This window comes from Schistocerca cancellata, chromosome 2 (genome assembly GCF_023864275.1).
Source record: "Schistocerca cancellata isolate TAMUIC-IGC-003103 chromosome 2, iqSchCanc2.1, whole genome shotgun sequence".
NCBI classification, from domain to species: domain Eukaryota; kingdom Metazoa; phylum Arthropoda; class Insecta; order Orthoptera; family Acrididae; genus Schistocerca; species Schistocerca cancellata.
In genome coordinates, this window is record NC_064627.1 from 208,852,411 (window position 1) to 208,874,451 (window position 22,041).

At 40.2% G+C, this 22,041-nt stretch overlaps 1 protein-coding gene across 1 annotated transcript in view; it reads left to right on the forward strand.

The window, feature by feature from the left end:
* Positions 1-22,041, forward strand: part of LOC126161539 (N-acetylglucosamine-6-sulfatase-like) — a 110,582-nt gene that overhangs the window by 323 nt on the left and 88,218 nt on the right. The gene's annotated exons all lie outside the window — the stretch shown is intronic.

The window sequence follows — 22,041 nt, forward strand, 5'->3', positions numbered from 1 at the left end:
AAATTAAAACGCAGAAAAACGTAATAGTTTCGTCTTAGGCCTAACTTTTTGGTGAGTATAGGTAATATTATTTATTTGTTTCTTGACATTTTACGGCCTTCATTGGACCACCCTAGCCTACTTTATACAAAGAATTTTTCAGTTTCCTCTCAGCCCAGTCTTCTTCATTTTCTCGGATCCCATCCTTCTTTCTTCATCGGAAATCACCCTTCCTATTGTCTGTTTGTTGATTCTCGTTTACAGTCTGGTTTGTTTGTCTGTGAGTTTCCTGATTTTGTCGGTTTTGTTTCTTAGGTCTTCCAATGTAATCTGTAGCTCATCCATATCCTCCTCGATTTCTGTAATCCACTTAATGTTGCACTTACTATTCCACAATTTTCCTGTTATTCTCCTGATGATCCTGTTCTCTGGTGTTCTGATTAGATGTCCGAAAAATGAAATGTGTTTCTTCCTGCTTGTACTTTTTACCAGTTCTATTTCCTAGTTTCATTTGTAGCTACTCTCCAGTGTCCACCTTTCTGGTACGATTTGTTGATGCACGTTCTGATGATTCTTCACTCTATTTTGAGTATTTTGTCTATTCGTGCAGCGTTAGTTGTTTTGAAGATGGTTTCACTTGCGTATGTTATTTCTGGTTGAGTGACTGTTTTGCAGTGTTTTAATTTTGTTGTTATTGACAGGCTCTTTTTGCTGTAGGTGTTCTTGGTGATATATTGTGCTCGTTTTGTTTATTCTGTTATGCCATGTTGGCTTTTCAGTGAGGTTATATGTTATGATTTCTCCCAGACATTTAAATTTATCTACAATTTTCATTTCTTGATTTCCTATGTTTGTAAGTGGTGGGTCAGTTAACATGATGACTGTTAAAGGATATTCCAAGACCAATTTTCTGTGCTGTTTCCTGTAGTGAGATAACTTGTTGTTTGGTTTCCTGAATACTGTTGGACAAGAGAGCAAGGTCGTCAGCAAATCCTAGACAATTTAAACTCATATTGTCTTTGGGTCTTCCAATTCGGATGTTCTTTGGGTTAATCTTGCACCATTCCTTCATTATGTATTCTAAAGCACAGTTGAACAGCAGGGGTGCCAAGCAATCTCCTTGTCTTAAACCTGTTTTTATAATGAATGGCTCAGAAAGTTCCTCCCTGAACTTGATACAGTGTTGGTTAAGGTGAGTTCTATCAATTTGATTAATTTTGTATGGAGCCCAAATATCTTAAGATTTTTAACATTGAAGGTTATTACAAGAGGTTTATTTCATTTCTTGTAATATGCTATGGCTAATTTTAAAGTGATGATCTGTTCTGCACAGCTTCTCCAAGGTCTCAAGCCTGCTTGGTATTCACCTAATTCTTCCTCTAGTTGCTCTTTGATCCTCTTGTATAGGATTCTGGAGAAAATCTTGTATGTGCGGTCTAAGAGAGAGATACCTCTGTAATTATCTGGGTTGCTTTTATCTCCTTTTTTGTGGAGTGGGTGGATTGTGGCTGAGGTCCAATGTCTGGGAAACTTTTCTGTGTCCAGGTTCTTGTTAGACCTATGTTTAAGGATGTTCGAACTGTATCACTGGCATATTTCCACATTTCTGCAAATATTTTGTCTTCTCCGGTTTCCTTATTATTTTTCATCTCTCTGAGTGCCGTTTCCACATCTTGGATTGTTGGAGGATTTATGAGAGCAGGTAGAATCTTGATAGGTGCGTCTGTATTAATTGCTAAAAATTCCTGGGTTTTCACAATTCAAAAGTTTACTAAATGCTTTTGCCATGATTTCGGCATTTTCCTTGTCATTATGTGTCATTTTCCCATCTTCCCTTTTCAGCATTAACGTGGGAGGGGTAAATTTTTGTAATTGTCTTCCAAACATTTTGTAAAAGTCTCTGGAATTTATTTTATGGTAAATTTCTACTACTGAGTTGATTAGATATTTCTGTGATTGTTTCTTGGTTTGCCTGATAATTTGTGAACTTTTTCCTGATATTTTTGAAGTTAGTTGCATTTTCTTCTGTTTTGTGTGTTTGAAATTTTAAACATGCATGATGTCTTTCTTCATGAATTTTGTCACATTCTCAGTTACCCCAGCATGTCTTTTATATGGGTTCAATAGGGCTAAATTTTCTGCTTGTTGTCTGAGAATTTGAACCAGTTCTTCTAAATTATCTGTCAGTTTTATGTTTTGTGTGGTTTCTCTATCATTTCTAATTAATTGGTGGGGATCGAAGTTCCTCTTCTGTTTATTGCATTTTGGTTTCTTTTTTAGTTGTGTGAACTCAATTTTTATTTTGACAATGTAATGATCTGAACCTGTATCTACCCCTCTTAATACTTTAACATTGTAGATTTCTCTGCGGAAGAATTTGTCCATAAATACATGATCCAGCTGCCATTCTCCTTTTCTGCAATCAGGATGTTTCCAAGTTTTAAGTTTGTTTGGCCTCCTTTTTAAGATCAGTTTGTGTTCCCTAGATAGTTCAACAAGTCTTTGGCCATTCTTATTTGTTTGTTTATGTGTAGCCCATTTCCCAATGATATCCCGGTATTTCTTTTCTCTTCCAAGTTGGGCATTGAAGTCCCCTAACAGGATCTTAACATTGTTAATATTTACTTGGTTTATTGTTTGGTCAAGGGGATCTCAAAACTTCTCCACTTCTTTCCTAGTCTTTGATAGAAAATTCTTGTCATTAGTAGGGGCATGGGCTTTAATGATGGTATAAATTTTGTTGGATGCTTTTAAACTCAAAGTTGCAATTCTAAGGGAGATGGCTTCAAAATAGATAATCGAATCTATTATTTTCACATTGACTATAAAACCAGTTCCAAATTGGGGAGATTCTTTCATAACCCTTATTCCAGGTTTCCCATATTCATTACATAACGTAATATTATATTGAATAAATCCTGATTAATTGCATATGACAGCAAAATATCAGCTGTACTACAAATTTGAGACAGATGCAACACACACATCAGTATGTACTATTAAGGTTTATATTTTTCCTGCTAATAATTTTATGAAAATAAATACCATAATCTCAAAACGTATGGCTTATATAAAATTTATTTAGATTTTATTTGACAGAGGATAAATGGAAGTCCGCAGCTCGTGGTCGTGCGGTAGCGTTCTCGTTTCCCGCGCCCGGGTTCCTGGGTTCGGTTCCCGGCGGGGCCAGGGATTTTCTCTGCCTCGTGATGACTGGGTGTTGTGCGATGTCCTTAGGTTAGTTAGGTTTAAGTAGTCTAAGTTCTAGGGGACTGATGACCATAGATGTTAAGTCCCATTGTGCTCAGAGCCATTTGAATCATTTTTGATAAATGAAATAATTGACGATAGCGAAACTTCACTGAATTTTAAACAAGAAGAATAAGCGTTAGCTCAAATAATAACCACATAACCATAACGATATATAATTTTTCTAGGATTGCGCAACATAAAAATTATGATTGCTATAATAGCTTTGGTTCGTTTACATGTTTATACTTTTTTTTTTTTTGGTACGTCGATGACAAGAGTCTTTGAGTTGAAAATCTATCGCAGATGCTCCAAGGCATTCGTCACACTAGCCATGAACTCGAAATCTGTGGTGGAGTAAGTACTGTTACTACTTTCAACGGAACTCATTACATGGCAAATAGGTAAATTGCGTTAAAAACTACACAAATCTTTGTGTGAGCCTAAGCTGTAGAAGCCAGTATGACATTCAGTAAAAGTGCTTTGGTGATTGTGCATGTCGTGATGCACTGTGAACGTCAATCTTTGGCCTACTGGAGGCAGCTCCCATCTTATGCAACAAGCGATGTACAATAACACTGGCATCCGTTTTGCCGGGACTTTGTCGCTTCGGTTATTACATTACCGGGTACTCCGTGCGGTGATACAGATTCGGTGACGAGATCGAAGAGGAAGGAGTGCAAGTCTTTCATTGATGCAGAAATTTTATTCTTTTCTATTGACTGCCACTGGCGGATCGTTCGCACGCCGGAACCTTGAACCTCCACTGTTTACACCTTTCCCGACGGCACCTGACTCTTATCATTGCTCTCTGTTCCTTCTAGCGAGATCTTTATCACAGCGACCGGAGGAGCAGCTTATAATGACCACAGTCGGACCTTGGCTGTCAATCGTTGACGAGCGCCGAGGGAAGTGGTGAAAAAGCACTATTGTAGGGTCTAATCGCATTGGTCAATATTGCGTTTTCCTTACTTTTCGTAAACAACTTGAGGTGAATGTCAGGATGACGCCTTAAACAAAACCGATTACTATACGAGCTTGCTCTATCACGTCAAGATCGACAGGACGCTGAACTGTCATTGATCTTCGACTCGGACTGTACGCAGTTAGCTGGGGTAGCTGTCACCGAAAATATGGACAGGAGAACACAGTATCAGTACCATAGTAGACCTATAAGTGTAGAAATAACCCTTAACATAAAAATAAAGCTGTCAACTCGAAGGTTGGTTTAAATTGCTACGCTTTACTAGTAATGGTTCAGTTTGATATGTATTGCCATCGCATTCCTCCGAATTTTGAACTGACAAATCCGCCAAGTATCGTAGACGCCCGTAAAGATTTATCGAAGAGGAGGCAATGGTTTAAATTACCATCCTTTATGAAACTGATTCGGGAGTATGGAATGTTTAAGACTTAAAGTTGACAGGTATCCGCTCAATACTATTGAAGTATAAGTTTGATACCTACATTTTGATCGTTTTTAATTAGTATAAGCGAAACGCATCTTTTTATGTTGTTAATATGAATATTAGTTCAGCGCTCTGAAATTACACTCTTATGACTTATTAAAAAAATTTCATTCGTATACTAATGTTAGTTTGACACTGAAAATAAAAAAAATATTAAATAGAAAAAAAATTGAACGATGAAAATAATGTGCTGTACAGCAACCAAAATAACCAGCAAGAAATGCTAAATTAATACTTCTGAAAGGGAAGAAAAAGAAAACAAACTTAAAAAAAACACGCCTATTCAACTTTTATGTCACCTTTTAACACGTTTTTTACTTACGAAACTTCACATCTGACCATCGCAATGGATTTACTGTTTTATTATTTTCACCTTTTATTATTTAATGTTGACTTCCATCAATAAAGCTGAATAAAATGCGTTTCAGATCTTTTTGTGTTCTTTGGGTATTTTGACCCAGGAGACTAGATGAATGTGGGAAACCTTCCAAAAACACCCTGCAACTGGTCGGTTCAGGTCTGGTATTGAATCAAGATGATCGTTGTCTCCCCAGTTTGATACACTGTACAGCCATGCCCATGGACTGTAGAATTCGTAATTCTATGCCTACGTGTTGCAGCGTGTTACACCCCACAGACTTTGAGTATTTCCAATTGCAGAAGATGACATGTTTTTCGACGTCGAAATCACAAACTTTTTCCCTCTCTTCTCTATCGATGCATGTCGGTTCATAGATGTGTAGACATCCACCTACAGTATTGTATGTCAGTGTCCTTCAGGGTCTATTGTAATAGCCATGCCGTGTAGAAAGGGATGTAGAACTAGGAAGCTGTTGGGGCAGTTCTTTGGCCACAGACAAATGGGAAACAGCTGTTGTGACAAAGTTGTGCAGTAGGGAGTGCGCAGGGAGCAGGCAGCTTGCGGGGATTAGGAACGTATGTGGGGCAGGTACTAAACCTACAATGTAACTGTGACGATTTTGCAGCTGATTCTGGGTATGTCGCTTCCTAGTTTACGTGTTGCTGCTGGAGAAGATGAGATGTAGATGAAACAAGCCCAGCTTCTTTCTCGCAGTGCAGGCAACACACTGGAATCAACATTGAAGTGACAGTGACTAATAAAATGCTAAGGCATGTAGTATTGTTTAGTAGCTACGGCTGGCAATAGGTGAAAACACTTCAATAGAGGGTAGGGTGCCCACGTGAGGATTGGGGACGTATTTGGGGCAGGTACTATCCCCGAATGTAATTCATGCTTTTGGAATGGGCGCAGGGAGTGGAAACACGTAATCGCGGTCTATATGTCATGATACGGGAGGGAAAGGAGGGAAGGAGTGGGGAGGGAAGGGGGGGGGGAGGAAGATGTGGATGACAGAAGCCATGCATCTTTCTCGCACTGCCGGCAGCACACTAGAACCAACACTGCAGTCACAGTGCCTACTGAAATGCTACGGCGTGTTGTATTGTTTAGCAGTTAAGGTTTGCAACGGGCTGAAACATTTCATACTGTCTCCAATTTCATACTGCCTCCGACTTCCGCCGAATCCATCCTTCGCAGAAATGGGCCAATTTATACACCGAGGTGACAAAATTATTGGGATTGCGATATGCAGATATACAGACGGCGGTAGGTATCGAGTACACAAAGTACAAAAGGATAGTGCATTGGCACAGCTGTCATTTGTACTCAGGTTATTCATGTGGAAAAATTATCGAAGTGATTATGGCCACACGACGAGAATTAACAGACACTGAACGCGGAATGGTCGTTGGAGCTAGACGCGTGGGACACTCCATCTGGAAATCGTTAGGGAAATTCAATATTCAGAGATCCACAATGTAAAGAGTCTGCTGCGAATACCAAATTTCGAGCTTTGCCTCTCACTAAGGACAACGCAGTGGCCGACGGCCTTCACTTAACGACCGAGAGCAAGCTAGCCATTTTTTACTGTTTTTGTGGAATTAAAAAAACACAAAAGAGCAGTGGCATTTGCATAGATTTGTCACTGCTAACACGCAAGCAACACTGCATGAAGTAACCGCAGAAATCAATGTGGGACGTACGACAAACGAAATCGTTAGGACGGTGCGGCCAGATTTGGCGTTAATGGGCTATGGTAGCAGACGACGAATGCGAGTGCTTTCGCTAACATCACATCACCTACAGCGACTCTTCCGGGCTCGTGGTTATATCGGTTGGACCTTAGACAATTGGAAAACCGTGGCCTGGTCACATGTGTCCCGATTTCGGTTGGTAAGAGCTTATGACAGGGTTCTATTGCGGCGCAGATCCCACTAAGTCATGGATCCAAGTTGCCGACCAACATTGTGCAAGCTGGTAGTGACTTCATAATGGTATGGACTGTGTTTACATGGAATGGACTGGGTCTTCTGGTCCAACTGAACCAATCATTGACTGGAAATGTTATGCCCGCCTACCTGGAAACAATTTGTAGCCATTCATTGATTTCATGTTCCCAATCAACCAGTCGCAGATTAAAAAATTTTGCACACCATATTATATGCGCCAGTTCTCGCTTCCCGCGCACTGTGTCCCAGGTTCGATTCCCGGCGTGGTCAGGGATTTTCCCTGCCTCGAGATGACTGGGTGGTGTTGTGTTGTCTTCATCATCATCATTCATCCCCATTACGGTCGGAGGAAGGCAATGGCAAACCATCTCCGCTACGACCTTGCCTAGTCGCCGGTGCGGGTCTCCCGCATCGTTCCCTACGCTCATCATCATCCTCCACAAAAGAAACATGTTTTAAACAATAACTATTATCCGGTCACTTCACAACTGCCGTTTTGGGTGGGAGCGCTGTGAGCTGTTGTCCGTACTCTGCTATTCGTTGTTCTGAAGGGCGCGTCAGCGGTCTAGTCGCGCTCAATCAGAATGTAGTATGGTTCCTGAACTGTACTTGGTGTACGGCAGCGGATAAAAGAAACTTAAAACTGCATTGTGTTAACACATTCTTCTGACGAAAGACAACAGAAACGAACACAAGGAAAACAATTTTTCTTTTATGGCCTAAAAATTCAGCAGAGCGTGTAGTAGACAACGGATTTTTGTTATACACTCACTTTTAATATGTTCTTTTACACGAAACCGTTGAAAATGAACGTAAAAAGTTGTGTTACGATATAAAAATTGAAGCGAACGTCTCATACATTAGAAATTAATACGTACTTTTACAGAGACGTGTTCAAAATTAAAATTAAACTGTCGTTTTACGATCTAATAACTTGCATGTGTAGCAGATAAAAAAAAACACATTCGGTGTAAATAACTGTATCTATAGGAAAGCGTAAGAAATGGAAATGAAATAGGATTTCGGTGCACGAACTAATAACTAAGTACAGACGAACAAACACAGAACTGGATTAGCTATTACATAATTTTACAGACAAGTGTGGAAAAATCTAACAGTTAACGTGTAAAGCATTAGGGTCTGTGTAGCTAGATGCTGCATAATAAATGTACACAATACCTTTAATCCATGTAAGGACTGAACAGTTTTGTACTGCAGCTATTGCTCTCACCATAGCTCTTTCTAACGGTATTAACAAAGCTTTTACGTATTTATTGACAGAACTGAACTACGTTATTTGTTAACACTTTTTCATCCGATAACGTGTAATGCCGCGATAACTATACGTTTCATTAGACACCAAGAATACGCATCAGTAGTAATATACTACAGTATCAGTATGACTTGACTGTACAGCGCCGAGCGGCCTGGGTCATTCGGGTATTGTTTACCATTGTTGGGCGCCTTCGGTCACGTCTGCACATATACGAGGTTTAGTTCCGCGTTCTGCCATCGACAAATGTAAAATAAACAGGTAATACGTAGTTTGTAAATCCAATGAATGTGCTCTAAGTTATAATAAAAATCACATTATAATCTTAAATTTTTAAAACTAAAATGAATAAATGAAGAAACTCTCCAGACAGCAAAGTTTGCGTCTGGCTTTGACGGCAGAAAACTCATTGATCATATGTACATAGTTCAGACGGTTATCAGTTAGGAGGTCGGTTTCGATGTAAAGAATGGACAAGGTGTTCAAATCTCCGCAGACAACGTAGAACGTAGGTACGATTTCAGACTTTTTTAAGAGCCAGAAACGAGCGTTCTGCTGAACAGCTTGTGCCATACCGGTACATAGAAATATTGTAAGAGTAATGTCAACATTCGGAAACACATACTGTAGCCTCTCTTTTCGTAAATATTTACTCATTTCGACTGGTATATCACTAATCTCAGAAGATTTCAAAAGTTCCGCGAAATGTACACATTCACTAGGGAAGAAAGGCTCTAAATCAGTGTCGTATGACACTTGGAGTTATGCTGCACGTTCAGCAATATCGTCAGGTGAACTCTTCTTAACGTTACTGAAAACTGTGAAGGAGTCCAACAGTGTTCTATAGCTTTCCTTGCTCCTCACTAATTCGGCATTCAAGTTGTCGAGTACTGGGAGAAATTTTTCAACTCTAAATTTTTCCCTTCCAGTCAGAAAATCTTCTTCACAGTGCACTTCTTCGTCATAATGAAGTTTGCGTTTTCGTGGTCTTTTATAGGTGCATTCATAGTCTATATCAGTCACAATTGCCTTGGTTTTATTTTCATAATAGTCGAACATGCCACGAATAGATGCAATCAATCCTACAAGTGATTCATATAATTCATGTACTATTTTAGTACGATCAATATTTACACTTTGCAATTTCATATTTACACTATTAAATCTCTGGAGTACGTCCTTCCAAATTGTCATCATAAATACGGTTTCTAGTCTGCTGAGTTGATTCAATAAATCTGAAGCTTCATTTCGCACAAGTGGTTTTTCAAACTTATTATTGGGAATGTGTGTGAGGGCACTGATAATGCCCTCCCAGTTTTCGTATAGACTTCCACATGCTTCCTCTCTTGCTGACCAACGTGTTTCTGATAAACTTTATACCGTTTTGCTTCCTGGTTTCATGAAAGAAAGAAGTTTATCCCAGCGCAGTGTAGACGCAGAGAAAAAATTATAAAGGTTTTGCACTACATCGAAAAATGAACATGCTTCCTGGCAACTGCTTGCAACACTAGTGCCGACTAAATTCAAAGAATGTGCTGCACAAGGCACGTAATGCGCGTTCGGATTTCGTTCTTTAATGTGTGCCTGCAAACCAGTGTAGGTTCCTGACATACTGCTTGCATTATCAAATGACTGGCCCGTACTGTCAGTAACATCAATGGAATTTGTAGACAGGACTTTTAGTACGGCCACAGCTAACTTTTCGGACTTGTGTCATATGTTTGGTAAAAACAGAAGAAAACGTTCAACAGGTTCACCATTCTCGTTCACATATCTTAATTTGAAAGATAATCGATCAATATGTGAAATGTCCGCAGTAGAATATACTATTACAGGAAATATTTGGCCTGTTTTACTTCACTTATGAAAATTCTTTTTACTCGTTCAGAAAGAAGCTCTATTATTTCATCACAGATTGTTGAAGAAAGATAACTTGTGTGTCCCTGCCCTTCATGCTTTTCCTTATTCGCCACTTTTCGCATCATACAGATATCTTATCTAAATCATTTTGCAAGTCGTTTTGATCATCTGATGACTTTACAAGACTGTAAATGACAGCAAACAGTCTAAGACGGCTACTCAAATTGTCTCCTATGTTGCTAATATAGATCAGGAACAATAGAGGGCCTATAACACTTCCTTGGGGGAACGCCCGATATTACTTCTGTTTTACTCGATGACTTTCCGTGTATTACTACGAGCTGTGACCTTTCTGACAGGAAATCACGAATCCGGTAGCACAACAGAGGCGATACTCCGTAGGCACGCAGTTTGGTTAGAAGTCGCTTGTGAGGAACGGCGTCGAAAGCCTTCTGGAAATCTAAAAATATGGAATAAATTTTATATCCCCTGTCGATAGCACTTATTACTTCATGAGTATAAAGACCTAGTTGTGTTTCACAAGAACGACATTTTCTGAAACCGCGCTGACTATGTGTCAATAAATCGTTTTCTTCGAGGTACTTCATAATGTTCGAATACGGTATATGTTCCAAAACCCTGCTGCAAATCGACGTTAGTGATATAGGCCTGTAATTCAGCGGATTACTCCTACTTCCCTTTTTGTGTATTGGTGTGACACAATTTTCCAGTCTTTAGGTACGGATCTTTCTGTGAGCGAGTGGTTGTACATAATTGCTAAATATAGAGCTATTTTATCAGCTTACTCTGAGACGAACCTGACTGGTATACAATCTGGACCTCGCCTGTGATAATGATGTTCGCATCAACTCTCTGTCCATAATTATGTTGTATAAATTGAGATGATGTTTTAACTACTGACGACGCCTTTGGCACAATTGTTTTTATGTATCTCCAGTACAGGATGTGATTTTTGTGATTTTAGTGTATTTTACTTCTGATGAAGGTATATTTACATGTACCGAAACCGTGGTCAAGAATTTTAATAAATCTTTACCCTGCAACTGTTTGGCTGTTAACATTTACCGTCGTAAAAATATGCAACAAACGAACGGTGTACTCGCCTTGTTAGCAGTGGGAAATCGTAGTGCTCTCTCACTGACAGTCTAACCGACACTGAGCTGTTCTAACCATCATCATCATCATCATCATCATCAGTGTTCTGCCTAAAGGCAGGTTTTCACATGGTAGTTCTCCAGGCTGTCCGCTCTTCTGCCATCCTCTTCAGGTCTGCATAATTTCCTCTTCCCTTTATGTCGTCTGTCACCTTGTATCTCCTTCTTCCTCTCAGTCTTCTCCCACAAACCAATCCTTCCAAAGCATCTACTAGCAAGCACTCCCTTCTCAATGAATGTCCCAACCAGTTCTTTTTTTCCTTTCTCTTACAACCTTCAGCAGACATCTTCTCTCACCAACCCTTTCCAATACTCTTTCATTACTCACTCTTTGCATCCAGCTTATTCTCTCCATTCTCCTCCACATCCACATCTCAAATGCTTCTAACCTTTTTTCATCCTCTCAGAGTCCATGTTTCTGCCCCATATAGTGCCACACTCCAGAAAAAAAATTGGGAAGCCTTTTCCTTAGTCCTTTATCTAATTTGCCACATAAGAGTCTCCTCTTTCTGTTGAATGCCTCCTTCGCTATGGCAATTCGAGTTTTCACCTCCTGGTGACATCTCAAGCCTTCAGTTATTGTGCTTCCGAGATATTTAAATTCACTTACTTGGCTAATGGTAGATTGGCCTATTTTAATATTGAACAGTCTGCGTCTTGTACTGATGACCACACTCTTTGTTTTTGCTGTGTTTATTTGCATCCCATATTCCACACAAGCTTCATTCAAATCTTTGAGCATGTTATTCACTGTCCGCTCACTTTCTGCCACTAATACCATGTCATCAGCAAATCTTATACATTCTATTCTCTTTCCACCAATACATATTCCTCTTTTCCCATCTAAACTTTTCGCAATAATCTCTTCAAGGTATACGTTAAACAACAGTGGGTAAAGGCAACAACCTTGTCTAACACCTCGTCCAATGCTGCTTCCTTCTGACATTTCATTTCCAATCCTTATCCTTACTTTCTGATGTAAATATAGATTCTGTATCAGTCATCTCTCTTTCCAATCTACTCCTTTCCTCTTCAAGATATCCATCAGCTTGTTCCACTGAACTCTGTCAAAAACCTTTTCTAAATCTATAAAAACAGCAAAGATTTCTCTACGCTTTTCCATATACCTTTCCCCTATAGTTCTCAGCAGGCCAATAGCATCTCTGTTCCTTTTCCTCTTCTAAATCCGAACTGCTCCTCTGCAATCCCTCTATCCAGCTTTCCATATAACCTTGTATTCAACACTCTCAGCGAGACTTTAGCTGCATGAGAAATTAGACTGATGGTCCGGTGCTCTTCACATTTTTTAGTATTTCTCTTTTTCTCTACTGGTATCATAAATGTTGCAGCGAAGTCCTCAGGCCATTCCCCTTTGTCATATATCTCGTTACAGAGGTAGACTATTTCTTTTCTTGCCTTGTTTCCCAGACTCTTCAACAGTTCTGCTGGCAAATCATCTATTCCACATGCCTTCCTATTCTTCATCTCCTTCAGCGAGTTTTCTACTTCTGCTTCCAAGATGGTAAATCCCTTTCCATCTTCCGGCACATATTGCTCCTCTTCAACCTTAATTTCGCTTTGCATTTCATCCCCCTTATACAGACATTCAATATATTCTTGCCATCTGTTCAAAACATCCTGTGGTTCTTCTGCTAGAGTACCATCCGCTCTTTCCATTTCCATGTTATTCCTCTTTCTTTTCCGTTCAAAAACTATATCACTAGCCAGTCTATACATCATTTCATACTTTCCCTCTCTCTCCATGTTCTCTATTTCGTCGCATTTCTGTTTCATCCATTTTTCTCTTGCTTCTTCAGTTTCTCTTCTTAATTCATTATTCAGTTTCCTGTACCTGTTTTTGCCTTCTTCAGTTTCTAAACTTTTCCACTTTCTGCGCTCTTCCATCTTTTTCAACATGTTTTCTGTTATCCATTCTTTCCTGGTGCTTTGGGATACTCTAATTCCTAGTACTTCTTTGGCAGAGTCCATGAGTCCTTCCCTCATTTTCATCCACTTGTCATTAACACTTTCATCAACACTACCTCTTTGCCATTTTTCCATAAATCTGTTCTCCAAATCTGATGCCTTTCCTACCTCTTTGAGTCTTTCTATGTTTAGTCTTTCCTTTGCTTTACCTCTCCAGACTTTTTTCAACTTCACTTGTATTTCTCCCATCACTAGGTTGTGGTCTGAATTTATATCCGCTCCTGGATAAGCTTTAGCATTCTTCAGACAGTTCCTAAACATTTTTTGTATCAGGATGTAGTCCAGCTGATATCTTTCCCTATTCAAATTTGATATCCATGTGTAACGTCTTCTCTTGTGGTGTTCAAATAACGTGTTACCCACTGCTAATGCATTTTCTTTACAGAAACTAATTAGTCGTTCACCTCTCTCATTTCTTATTCCTAATCAAAATTTTCCTACCACTGCATTCCAGTCCCTCATGATGATAATGCAGGCTTTTCTATTTTCTTTCTCTATGAGTTCTTGTATTTTCCCATAATATTCTTCCACTTCCTCTGTGCTGACTGGTTGGCATATATACCTGTATTAATACCAAATTTTTTGAACTACCCTTCAGTCGTATCATCATCAGTCTTCCATCAATATATTGTATCTTCATTACCTTATTTTTCAACTTTTGCCCTATCAATATTCCTACTCTGTTTTCACCATTCTTGATTTCCCCTGAGTAAAAGAGTTTATAATCTCCACTTTCTATCCCCCCATTCTCTCCCCATCTCATTTCACACAAACCGAGGGCATCTAATCTGTTCCTTTTCATCTCCTGCTCTGCATTCTCTAGATTTCCTGCTTGCAGAAGTGTCCTCACATTCCATGTTCCAATCCGTATTTTTCCTTCCTTCACTGTCCCTTTCTTCCTTTCAAATATGTCTACTCTTAATGTGTTCCCCTCCTGGAGATCCGAATGAGGGGAAGTTTCAACTCTGGAATCTTTCACATGGAGAGATATACCATGTACTGCTTGGGAATGTAATGTGGTAGTTTCCCATTACTTTCCACATAGGCAGTAGGATGCCCAGCCTAAAGTCAGCCGCTCACCATGAGTCAGACGCTGTCTGTAGCCGCCCCTCTGGGGTTCAGCCGCTACTTGTACTCTTTTTGTACCCAAAGAGAAAAGGTGCCTCTTCCGCCAGCTCCGCCGTACCGAAGCCCATCTTCTCCGCCTTCGCTGCCGTTGAGGTCTTCACCGTATCCCTGGCAAGGGGCCCTCACGAGGTACTATCACCGAGGCCAGGTGAAGCAAGGTTTTTTAAACAAACAAAAGCCTGTAAGATACGAGGTTAGATAGCAACGGCGGTACTGTACACTACACTATTAAAATAAAAGGTTGTGTGTAGTAAGCACTCAAACACTAACCGACACTTGTTAGCTTCTTCACTACTGCAAACACACTTTTCAACATACTACGACAGTACAGTTTTTTTCTGTCTCAACTTATAACTCGGAATGGTTATCTATTGTTCCGAGTAACTTTCTTCTTGTTAAGGGCAATGACTCAGAATTTTTGTGTTCAAGTGAATTCTCATGATGAGATAAAATATTAGAAATATGTTTCCAATCTGCAATACCATGAGTAGCAATCGCAGCCTTACCTCTGAACAATTTACATGGTGCTCAAAAACTAGCACCGGTGCTACAGAAGTATAGTAGAAAATCACACAAAGTTGATTCACCAGTTAAAAGTTTATGGTAAAATACATTTATGTTCAAATTGCCTGGTTTTTTCGCCTATTGATCATCTTGAATTAGAAAAATCACCGTTACAATTTTTATTAATGCCACATTGTAAGAGACTGTCGATTGTTAATTTATTGACACACCATTTTGCAGGATCATTACTAACGAGGTTATTTCTTTTTGTAATGTCTGACTCGACACTTAGTTTTTCGTGAAACTCGAAATGAGGAACAATTTGCTTTCCTTCATTTTTAACTTTTGTTTAGTCTGTATTTACTTCTTTTACAACAGATGCGGTGCCGGATATATCACCCATACTGCTTGAACTCGAAGTTGAACCAGCAGCATTTTTTTGTGAAAAATTTATCTACTCTGCCAAGCGTTTTTAGAATATTGACTTGTCATTCTCGACTTTCCTTCGATAATTTCCGAAATGCTGCACCACTTAATTTTGCACATTTGCTTTTTTCACTGTTATTCATGTTAAGGCACTTACAAAATAGTGAAAACAACAGTCAAAACAAAAGAAAAAATTTGTAAAAGGAAGAGAGAAAGACTGTATTCACTTCCGATCGTACTACACCACACATGAGCACAAAGCTTTTTACTTTAAACACGGCACCCGAGCACAAAGATTTTTCCTTTAAACACGGAGCAATGAACTGACCAACTTGGATTACTCGACGTAACTGTGCTATGAAAGAACGACAATGCAGAATAATTTAATCTCATTGTCGCCTGTTTCTTTGTTGTCAGTGAACAGCAGAAGTACACCTGCCGGCTGGAATTCGTCTCGTAAAGAAATCGGGACAGTCCCTTTTTGGCTTCTGTCTCCCGGGTCGCCGGAATTTTAGCTGCCACGCAAATATGTTCTGAATATTCTTGACACTGTCTTTCTAATTTAAAAAGCAAATAATTTTTGCAATTTCTTGCAGTGAGGTGTGCTTGATCGACACTTATCTCATTTATTCTTATAACATTTTAGCCGTTTCTGTGGGCAGAGAGGACAAAGTTTAAGTAGTTTTGTTGGCAGTTGATGCTGTGTGTTGTCATTTGTGTGAACACTGGTGTTATGTCTACACGCAGATGCACCTTTGTTCCAACATAAAATAGAAATAACCTTTTCTCGAAGAAAAAAAGCTTAGTTAAGAAGTTTAATATAAAATTTGCACATGCTATTTGATTGCACAGAGTGGGAACTTTGAAATCATGCAGGCTGCAGCACAATAAATGAGACAAACGAAAGTTGATTTTTTCTTCTTTTTTCGCCAAAAAAAGTAAGTAAATAAATAAATAAAACTTTTAAATTGTTGTGAAGTGTATTTCACACATTATTAGATATTCTGCTTATGTTCTTTTCGTATAAACAAAACATGTTGATACTGGGAATGTTTCACATTCTTAAACGGGTGTCATTAAATCAAAGCTTAGATATTGAAGACCACAGAGCTTTCACATTAATTACAGTAATGGAGGGTTGACTTGATACTTCCCCGTAATTACTACAAGAAATTTAAGTAGAGTCGGGTTTCACATACGGAGACCCATACATGTTACAGTATTTAAGAAACTGCTGATTAGTTTACCACAGCTTTCCAGGGGTCCCGGTATTTTCCTGGGGAAAATATGGTAGGGCTAAGTAGAAGCCGACAACGTTCTCCGAATAATGTTTCAAACATTGTATTGTAGATTGCCATCCCGACAGCTTACTTCAAAATACAAGGTGTCCGAAAAGTCTTTCCCTGATTACATAAATTGATAACTCAGGCTAGAAGTAAGATACAAATACGAAACTGGTGTCTAATTGTTTACAAACTATCAAAGTTTTTTCACACATCAGTAAACTTCCACATGAGCACCCTTGGTAGCACGTAGCACATCTAGGCGATATTCAATTTCCGTCCATACATTAGCCAACATCACTGGAGGGATCGATTCAGCGACTGTGGTTATCCGTTGCTGCAGGGTTTCAAGATCTGGTACACGTGTTCGGTAGACCTCGACCTTGACATAACCCCAGAAAAAGAAGTCTAATGGGTTTATGTCAGGAGAGCGTGGAGGCCAAACCGTTGGCCCATCACGACCAATCCATCGCCCAGGAAATGTCATATCGAGATAGGTACGGACGTCCAAACCCCAATGAGGCGGTGCACCGTCTTGCTGAAACAGGACATCGGGGTGATACTGAAGCAGCTGAGGAACAGCATACAGTTGCAACATGTCCAGATGCACTACAGATGTGATGGTAGCCCCAGCGAAGAAGAATGGCCCGATAATTCGATGGTGCAATAGTGCGCACCAAACATTCACCTTTGGACTGTCTCTGGTGCACTCCATGACCTCGCCATGGGGTTGTGAACCCCAAATGCGCACATTATGGCGATTCACTACTCCACTGACAAAAAAGGTCGCTTCGTTGGAAAAGGCAATTCGTCTGAGATAACCATCATCGTCCTCAATAAGTGAGATAGCATTTCGACCGCAAAGTCATATCGACGTGTACTGTCATTGGGCAACAAGGCCTGAACGATTTGCACTTTGTATGCACGAAACAATAAACGTTTGTGTAAAATGTCATGGAGAGAGCTTTTTGGCGTCTGTAATTCACGTGAGGCCCTGCGCACCGATTTCTTCGGACTTTGTAGAAAAGACTGCCTTACAGCTTCCACCCTGTCTGCTGAGGTTCTTGGTCGACTTCGGAAGGTCAGCAACCGATCCTGTGTTCTTGAACTTCTCATACCATGCTTTAATGCTCTTGACATCAGGTGGATCCCTTCCAAATGTTGCTTGGGAGTGTCTCTGCACTGTGGTTGGTGATCGTGTCTCATGGTACCACAGGACACACTGTGCCTTCGCCTGACTGGTTAACATGGCTTCTTGGGCACTGCACCTCATCCACTACTTACGTACTGCGAACCTAAAACAAAAAAACTTTGATAGTTGTAAACAATTCGAAACAAGTTTCATATTTGTATCTTACTTCTAGCCTGAGTTATCAATTTATGTAATCAGGGAAAGTCTTTTCGGACACCCTGTATTTTGAACAATCATGAAGATGATACCAGACAGAAACTCAATTTTAAATTTCCATTTAGTCATCAAGTAAACTATGTATATTTTTAAGCTTGTATTGCCGAATTTCGTTCTTAAGGCTTATTTAAACTAGCAAGTTGTTTAACAATGTTAAAAAATTTTGTCGTTTGTGAGCGCAGTTGTTTTAAAATATAAAAGGTTAAAATGAGTACAGAGCAAGGTGCCGCCCCGGCCGGTGCCTAGTGGGCTTATATGTTAATCCAGCACTGCAAACAAAGATGGAACTTTTATGGATGACAATGCACCATGTCATCAGGCTGCAGTTCTTCACATTTTGTTTGATAATTCGAGCGAACGATTTTGTCACCCAGATCGCCGGACATGACTGTTGCACTGGAAACATTTTCGCAATTATGGACGGCTATAGAGACAACATGGCTCAGCATTTCTGCAGGAGACGTCTGACGACTTGTTGAGTCCATGTCACATCAAGTTGCTGCACTATGACGGGCAAAAAGATGTCCGATACAACATTAGGAGGTATTCCACGAATTTTGTCACCTCAGTGTAAAGTGCATATAGTAAACTTCAGACTTTTTACGTTGCGCAGGATGTAGCATCGGAATCCGCAGTAGCATCGGAATCCGCATGCCATCTTTTCTACCACTCAGTAACGGCTGTACGAGAAAGCGACAGAGAATCGACTCGGGACCCTGTTTGAACAATTCTCTGTAAAAATTCACATGCTCTGTGTAACAGAACGGCGCCGAAATCGTTGCTGCGCTAAGAAAACAGTCTAGTTTCCCGTGAGCAGATGGCTACCAAACAAACACACTGTGGTTCAGCTAAGCTGTTCATTTTAGATATTTCTGGGAACTTTTAAGATATCGTAATTATCTTTTCTTCCATATGAATTGTCAAATTACTCACTAAACTACGTTCAGCCTCTTTTCATAGCTTCATTAATTACAAAGACACTGCCATCAGCTTCGCTTTTTCAAATGTAAATGCAGTGGTTTCTACAGCCAGCATCCAACTTCCCAAAGAAAAGACTTCAATGGCGTTTCACTCTTCAAAATCCAGTTAGCGCTTTCGTAGAAATTACACTATTTATAATTTTATCGTTAACCTGTTTTCAGTATGAAACCGATTGCCGCCTTATGCTGTAGATTGTACTGTTATACGGAGCTTTCGCGTCAGGCTGGTGGAGCGCTCCAGCTTGACATACCTAAAGAGTGTTTACTTCACAGGAGGAACAAAAATGGTTCAAATGGCTCTGAACACTATGGGACTTAACTTCTGAGCTCATCAGTCCCCTAGAACTTAGAACTACTTAAACCTAACTAACCTAAGGACGTCACACACATCCATGCCCGAGGCAGGATTCGAACCTGTGACCGTAGTGGTCGCACGGTTCCAGACTGTAGTGCCTAGATCCGCTCGGTCACCCCGGCGAGCACAGGAGGAACAGTGGAATAAAATATTAATAGAAAACAAACTAATCGCTACATGTGGTGGGACCGGCACTCAGACTGGAAGGCAAATGACATGGCATCTAAGGATGACTCGCCAGTTAACTATGGCTACAGTTTTGCTTTTGTTTCTGTCACAGCCTCGAAAGACAGGTGCACGTCAAAAATTGAATGGGTGTGAAAACAAGGGACGAGGCATGAAAACTGTTGAAGAAAAAACTTTTTGTCATGAGTGTAATATCAAGATACAAACTCATTACAAAATTACATCGACAACGGTAGCAAAAAGGTAATCACACTACCTTGAAATTCCATTTATGACATCGGATGTTCTAAATGCCCACCGTCTACCACAATACACTCTTGTAATCGCTGGTGCAAGGATTTCTGGAAAAAATGAAGAGGTTCCTCCGATTCCATTGCATATGCTGCAACAATGCGATATTTCAAATCTTCTTGTGTCGTCGGAACTTGTACGTATAGTCTTCATCTTCGAGTTTATCCTAGAGAAAGAAGCGTAGTGCCATCAGATCAGAAAGACAACATAACGGCTTGACGCCCTATCTATCTACCCGGAAAGGGCTGTATGAGCGCAATCGGAACCACAAGCGAGTACTGAGCCAGGTACTTGATGGTACTAAACATGTGTTCTAGGAGAGCGGGTAGCACTTCGGTAATTAAAGGTGCGTACCCTTTACCCGTAGAAGTTTTTTCAATGTAGTAGACCACTGACACAGTTTCCAATAACCCCGCACATAACGTTCACAATCCGCTGCCTCTGATGTTTTACCCGTCTCATCCGGTGAGGATTCTCAGCGGCACACTAATGCATTTTTCATACATTCAGCTTCCAATAATTTGAAACGGTAGCTTCATTAATAATGAAAAATCTTAGAAGAAACAATCTATTGTCCTACTGTCGCATCAGAACCGAGCGACAGAGTTCTATCTGCCAATCTGCTGCTGAGTGAGTTACGAAGTGGATGGAAGCTGTTCGTGCGCAAAACGCGACTTATTCCAGAGGCATTCGAATCCCTCTGGAGCTAACATGTCAGTTATGAGCAACAACTGCCAGAGCATGTATTCCGTTCAGCCCGCTCAGCGCAGGTTTGCTCCTTACGATTTGCATAGTATCCTAGTGATCACCCAATTAAAATTTTTTTGCACGTTCGCTCAATCGTCATTCTTGCTGGACACCGCCTATAGGGATACATTTGTGTGTGCAACTCAACTATTTTGAAATTTCTACATCTACATCTACATCCATACTCCGCAAGCCACCTGACGGTGTGTGGCGAGGGTACTTTGAGTACCCCTACCGGTTCTCCCTTCTATTCCAGTCTCGTATTGTTCGTGGAAAGAAAGATTGTCGGTATGCCTCTGTGTGGGCTCTAATCTCTCTGATTTTATCCTCATGGTCTCTTCGCGAGATATACATAGGGGGAACTCCTCGGTGAAGGTATGTTCTCGAAACTTCAACAAAATCCCGTACCGAGCTACTGAGCGTCTCTCCTGCAGAGTCTTCCACTGGGGTTTATCTATCATTTCCGTAACGCTTTTGCGATTACTAAATGATCCTGTAATGAAGCGCGCTGCTCTCCGTTGGATCTTCTCTATATCTTCTATCAACCCCATCTGGTACGGATCCCACACTGGTGAGCAATAGTCAAACAGTGGGCGACCAAATGTACTGAACCTACTTCCTTTGTTTTCGGATTGCATTGCCTTAGGATTCTTCCAATGAATCTCAGTCTGGCATCTGCTTTACCGACGATCAACTTTATATGATCATTCCATTTTAAACCACTCTTAATGCCCACTCCCAGATAATTTATGGAATTAACTGCTTCCAGTTAAATGATAAAGGATCTTTCTTTCTATGTATTCGCAGCACATTAACTTGTCTACATTGTGATTCAATTGCCATTCCCTTCACCATGCGTCAATTCGTTGCAGACCCTCCTGCATTTCAGTACAATTTTCCATTGTTACAACCTCTCGATATACTACAACATTATCCGCAAAAAGCCTCAGTGAACTTCCCGATGTTATCCACAAGGTCATTTATGTGTATTGTGAATAGCAACGGTCCTACGACACTCCCCAGCGGCACACCTGAAATCACTCTTACTTCGGAAGACTTCTCTCCATTGAGAATGACATGCTTCAAACCAATCACACAATTGGTCTGATAGTCCATATGCTCTTACTTTGCTCATTAAACGACTGTGGGGAACTGTATCGAACGCCTTACGGAAGTCAAGAAACACGGCAGATTAAAATTATATGCAGGATCTGGTCTCGAAATTGGGGCCTTTACCCTTCACAAGAAAATTGTTTATTTTTTTTTATTTATTAAAACACTTACCAACATTTTAGGATAGAGTGTCAGCTATTACTTCATACAGATTTTACAGGCATAAAAAACCCGTACGTCCACGTGCCTCTTACGGAATCAGGACCACGAATGATCTACCACAAGGTTTATGATCAAATATTTGACCTCAATACAACAT